The sequence below is a fragment of the Pelophylax lessonae genome, assembly GCF_965119305.1.
Source record: "Pelophylax lessonae genome assembly, chromosome: 1".
NCBI lineage: Eukaryota > Metazoa > Chordata > Amphibia > Anura > Ranidae > Pelophylax > Pelophylax lessonae.
In genome coordinates, this window is record NC_138768.1 from 847,156,925 (window position 1) to 847,163,724 (window position 6,800).

Consider the following 6,800-nt stretch of genomic DNA (forward strand, 5'->3'; position numbering starts at 1 on the left):
CAAACCATGTCTTTATGGAATTTTATGGACCTGGCTTTGGCACAATCAAACTGAACCAAAAAAAAACAAACTGTTTCCGTAAGGTTGGAAGCGTACATGTACAATTGTTTGAAATGTCTTTGGAAGGCAATGCTTTCCACTGGAGATTGCATGGGCATGTGCCTGATTTTATGGCCATGGTTTTGGAATTAGATGTCCAACACGTTCATATCAGTGTGATGATTATATGTCCAGAAACCTTTTCTCAAATATTTAATAGAGGTGGGATGGAATCTGTGAAAATCAGAGCTAAGAAGGAAATCTGTTATTATTGTTTGAGATCAATTACTTTTTCTGCAGCCACCAGATCTAAGGAAAAGCAAGTTGCAATATATATTACATAATTGTATATATATATATATATATATATATATATATATATATTGTAAGGGATTAGCTCGGTGGCGGGTGTGGATGACCCCTTTGGGGGTGCGTTTTCACAGAGAGATAGCCGAGCAGAGGTTGAAAACAAGACTGATTTATTCATGCAATTTACTTCACACAATTGCAAGCGTCAAAACAGCCAAAATAAAATAAAAGACAAAATAAATCCTTGCCTCTGTGGGCGGCTACCTTCTCACGCTGGAACCTACCTAAGAAGTCTTTCCAACCTACTGTTGGGCTGACACTGCTGATCCTACAGCAGACACTCAAATGTCCATTTGTTTGCTTTTCACACAGCACAAACATTGTCCATTGAACATGTCCCTTTGTTTCTTTCACATCAACACATGTTCATTTATAACAGGATCCTTTACTCTTCAGATTCTTCACATTGAACACAGTTCATTTAACAGGTCCCTTTACTCTTCACACTCTTCACATGGAACACTTTGTCTTCTCACCTTTGAGACGTCTTCACTCGTGGTTACCCTCCTTAGCTTCACATCGCTGTAGGGGGTCTTCTCCCATGCTCACCAGCTTGTCGGGAGGCACACATCCGACTGTCCCCCTCTCCCAGCCCACACGGCGACAGGCGGCAGCAGTCCTTCTCCCATGCCCACACGGCGTCGGGAGGTACACGTATGTCTGTCCTCCTCTTCCCAGCTCACACAGCGACAGGAGGCAGCAATGCATAAACTTTCTTTGGACAAATTATAGAGGCCTTGATCTCCTCATTCTGAACAGCTGAATGGTTTTCAACTTCCTGCTGGCTCTTTTTGCAGCCAACACCCTATAGTATCAGTGAACTTTTCAAAGCAGGTGGGAATGTGTCTCCTCTCAGTGACTACATTCCCAGATTTACCTGACTTCCTGTCACATACCCCCCCCTCTTGTTTCAACCCTAGGGTTGGGACACATATTTCCAGGCACGCATGTGTCAGGCACTGCTGACTCACTGATAAGCCTCCTATTATCCTCAAGCTTCCGGATGAAACTGTTTCTGTCATCTTCACTGACAGATTTCTCATAAATGCCACACAGTTTGTCTCTCATCTCATATACACATTCTTCAACTGCATTTTTGGCATAATTTTGCTCCTTCTCGTTTCTGTCATCTTCATTGACAGCTTTCTCATAAATGTCAGACAGCTTGTCCCTCATAACCGTCTGTCCAATCCACCATGGAGGACCGTGATCCATAGGCAACTCAATTGGGCTAGTCTTAATGTCTTCAACATTCTTAAGACGCCTCTCTCTGCAATCCATAAATGTTTTCCACAAAACTTTGAGAACCTTTGCTTCACTAAGCTTTGTTCCAAGTAGGGACTCTTGACATCCCTCTGTGACTTGAGTTGCCTCTCCATACAGCTGTACACAATCATTGACTTTTTGTTGTAAAAGGGAATGATCTTCCTTCTTGAGCTTTGCTTGCTCTAAGATGCTGTGCAGAGGATTTTCCAATTGAGACAACAGGCTGTCACACATTTCTTCAAAGTGACCCCTGTTCCTTTTCCCAGAGATATCAATATCATTCAAACATTTCATATTCATAGGCAGATCTGAAGCATTTGCACTCATCAACTTCTTAAACTTTTCGCCCTCCTGAGCGAGTCGCAGTAAAGGCCTACTATTTGATTTGATATTCAGTTTATATTTCTTGCCAAACTCTTCACAGAAGTAGCCAACCAGAACATCATCAACTTTCCTTCCACCAACATAGGGGTTAAAGGCAACAACACAGTTGAACCCAGCGATCTGGGTGGTATCCATTATAGACCTCCTCTCTGCATCAGTGAAGAAGCATGGAACTGCAACACATTCTTTTACAGGTTTCTTCAATGCACTTTCTGCTGAACTATTTGACCGCTCAAGGTCACCTAGTTCCTTTTCTCTATCTGAATTCCACATGGAATGTATCTCAAGATCACGATCAAACTTCTGCCACCCGTCTTTCACCAGTTCCATTTTGGAAACACTCCCTGAAAGGCACTTATTCATTTGCTTCACGTTTTCACCAACAGCCTTAGTTTTCTCCACTAGGTGGCGTTTGCTTTTTTCTCCCAGATTTATATCACTTGCTTTAGTTTTCTCCGCTTTAGTTTTCTCCACTAGGTTTTCAGCCTGAACTGAGAAATCATCACATTTCTTACACAACTCTTTTGTTTGCTGAAGCTCTAATGATACATTTTCCAATGCTTGAAGTTTTTGAAGGAACGGTTTATTCCAAAGGGGTGATTCAAGCCACGTGTCATCACATTTCTGAGGCTCACTCAGGACAGACCCCAAAACACTGATCCTTTTAAAAACTGCATCAGGCACACTATCCCCTCTTTGGGACAGATCCTCTGTTGCCTGGAATTCCTCTTCCAGTTCCTGCAACGGAATCTTCATCTCTTCTACTTGCTGTTCTAAGGCTCGTTTAGACTTTTCTAGCTCCTGAACGCTTTTCTCAACCTCATCCTTGTAGCTGACCACATGTTCCATCTCTGTACCTAGCTGCTTGTTAACTCTTTCTAGTTCAGCCTTGGACTCTAGAGCTTCCTCCAAAGAGCGAGCCAAGAACAGGGCTTTGCTCTCGTTATCACGCGCCTCCGCTTCTGCGCGGTCGCGTTCTTCTGCATATTTTGCAGACACAGTCTTCTCTTCACCAAGCATCTGATCAAACTTCTTTTTCACATCTTCAACACACTGTAATGAAGCAACGCTTTCTTCCATGCGTTTTTTCATATCCGCTATCTGAGCTTGCAATGTTGCGACTTGCTCTGATAGGTTTTTCTTTGCTTCCGCCTCCTCTTTTAATTGTTCCAGGAAGCCATTTTTCTCATCTTCCATTTGTTTGAGCTTTGTGCTAAAACTCAGCCTTTGACACCTCTCTTCCTGTAAGAGTTCCTGCGTGTCTTGCAGCTGCGATTCCAAGATAGAAAAATCTTCCGCAATTTCTCTAGATTTGCTGTCTGCTTGAGAAAGCTGATTTGTAACATTGTCCAACTCAACCTGCAATCGGGTTGCCTTCTCTGACAGCTTAGCACACACTCGGTCACCTTCTGACACCTTGACTTGCGATTCCAGAAGCTGTGCCTCTACTTTTTTTCTCTTGTGTTCAGAATCTCCTTTTCCCTGCATAAGAGCCTTCACCTCATTGGCTAGCATCTGGGAATAAGAATGTAATTCTGCCACACAGGCTTCTTTCTCCTTTAACTGCTGCTGGAAACGTTGGGCTTCACCTTTCCAACTTTCACAGTCTGCACGTAATTCATCTACCACATTGCTCAAAGTGGTGAGCTCATACACAGTACTCAGTAATTTAGCCTCTCTTTCACTTTTCTCGTTGTCGCTGAGAGACAATGTCGTTTTCAGAGCGACATTCTGTTCCTGCGACTCCTGCAGGTCTATTTTTGTAACTTCCAAACACTGAAGACTTTTTTCCAGCTGATTACGCAACTCCAACATTTCACACATACTTTGCTTCTGCAAAGTCTGAATTTCAATTTCCTTTTCCATGAGGATGGTATCTTTCTCCTTTATAGTGTCTTGACATTTTTGCAACTCGACCAAAAGAAGAGCAGTGGATTCTTCCCACTGTAACACATGAGACTTGAGTAGTTCATTCATTTCCTGCAAGTTTCTATGCTCCATTTTAAGCAATTCCAAGGCTTGTTCCTTTTCTTCCATTTTCCGTTGCAAGGCATCCAACTCAGCCCTGCACACATACTCGGTTTCTTCCAAACCGATGGCCTCCATTGGCTGCTGGCGTCTCTGTTTCCAGCCTGCCATGCTCTCTTGATGAGCCTTTTGTTGAGCTGCAAAGCTCCGTTGTTTCAGCATCTCCCCCATTTTGGGTTTACTTTTCATCTGAGCACACTGCGTCTCCATAGCAGTTTCATCAGTGTTGCTAGGGACAACACCCTTCCTCTTTAGTAGACTCTCTTTAGGCATGGATGGGGCTGGTTCAGACGGTAGCATCCCCTCCATCCATAGAATCCGGTCTCTCATTTCATCTATCTTTGCATTCTTCAGGCGTTTTGAACGCCCCATCTTCAATAACTCCACAAACAAATTTTTCACAGTCCAGCAAAAAATTTTCAGACCACTGTCTCTTTAACACATGTAGTTTTTCTCTCTCTTGCAAGATCTCTTTTCCTGCACACACAGTTTGTGCAGTCACTTGCACCAGACACAACAAAGTTCATCAAATAATTTTGAGACCGCTGTCTCTTTAAAACACTTTTTTTTTTTCTGTCAGGATCTTCTCTCCTGCACACATAGATTGTGCAATCTCATGCACCAGATAAAGTTCATCAAACATTTGCACTTCCTTGCAGGGATCTCTGCTTATGCCCACTGCATACCTCCACCATATGTAAGGGATTAGCTCGGTGGCGGGTGTGGATGACCCCTTTGGGGGTGCGTTTTCACAGAGAGATAGCCGAGCAGAGGTTGAAAACAAGACTGATTTATTCATGCAATTTACTTCACACAATTGCAAGCGTCAAAACAGCCAAAATAAAATAAAAGACAAAATAAATCCTTGCCTCTGTGGGCGGCTACCTTCTCACGCTGGAACCTACCTAAGAAGTCTTTCCAACCTACTGTTGGGCTGACACTGCTGATCCTACAGCAGACACTCAAATGTCCATTTGTTTGCTTTTCACACAGCACAAACATTGTCCATTGAACATGTCCCTTTGTTTCTTTCACATCAACACATGTTCATTTATAACAGGATCCTTTACTCTTCAGATTCTTCACATTGAACACAGTTCATTTAACAGGTCCCTTTACTCTTCACACTCTTCACATGGAACACTTTGTCTTCTCACCTTTGAGACGTCTTCACTCGTGGTTACCCTCCTTAGCTTCACATCGCTGTAGGGGGTCTTCTCCCATGCTCACCAGCTTGTCGGGAGGCACACATCCGACTGTCCCCCTCTCCCAGCCCACACGGCGACAGGCGGCAGCAGTCCTTCTCCCATGCCCACACGGCGTCGGGAGGTACACGTATGTCTGTCCTCCTCTTCCCAGCTCACACAGCGACAGGAGGCAGCAATGCATAAACTTTCTTTGGACAAATTATAGAGGCCTTGATCTCCTCATTCTGAACAGCTGAATGGTTTTCAACTTCCTGCTGGCTCTTTTTGCAGCCAACACCCTATAGTATCAGTGAACTTTTCAAAGCAGGTGGGAATGTGTCTCCTCTCAGTGACTACATTCCCAGATTTACCTGACTTCCTGTCACAATATATATATATATATATATACACACATATATATATATATATATACACATATATATATACACACGCATATATATTTATATATATATATATATATATTTTCGCATTTTTGGATTTAGATATCCTTTAACCACTTGCCAACTGCCGCAAGTACATATACTGCAGCGTTATGCCCCGTGCAGGCAAAGTGACGTATGGGTATGTCACTCGCCCGCGAGCCAATAGGGGGCGAGCGCACACCGCGGGAGGCACGCTCCCACACCCCCGCTCGTTCACGGGCATCCCTGCGCGAGTGACCGGCGGCTACGATGTCCACCAGTCACTCGCGATCTCCCACTGGAGAGGGAGAAAGGCAGGCGGCTAATGTAAACAAAGCCGCCTGTCATTCTCCCTGATGTAACAGCAGAGATCATACAATCCTGCTATGTAGGATCATATGTCTCTGTGGTTACATCAAAAGCCACGCCCCTTTACAGTTAGAAGAACACCCCTAGGGACACACTTAACCCCTTGCTCTCTAATAGTTAACCCCTTCCCTGCCAGTGTAATTTTTACAGTAACAGTGCAAATGTATAGCACTGATTACTGTAGTAATGTAACTGGTCCCCCCAAAAGGGTCAAAAATGTCAGTCAAGGGTCCGATCTGTCCACCGCAAAGTCGCAGTCCGCCCTTACTAGTTAATAAAAAAACAATAAAAGTAACATAAATCTTTCCCGTAGTTAGTAAACGCAATAACTTTTGCGCAAACCAATCAAAATATGCTTATTGTGATTTTTTTCACCAAAAATATGTAGCGGAAAACAAATTGGCCTAAAATGTTAAAAAATTTTGATTTTTACATTTTTTTTGGGGGGGAATTTCATTAAAAAATGTGAAAAATATTGTTATTTTTTTCAAAATGGTCTCTCTTTTTTTGTTTATAGCGCAAAAAGTAAAAATTGCACAGGTGATCAAATACCACCAAAAGAAAGCTCTGTTTATGGGAAAAAAAGGACGTCAATTTCATTTGGGTACAGCGTCGAACGACCGTGCAATTGTCCGTTAAAATCACACAGTGCTGAATCGCAAAATAGGCCCTGGTCTTTGAGCAGCCAAATCCTCCGGGGCTTAAGTGGTTAAGTATATAAACCAAATTTTGTGGT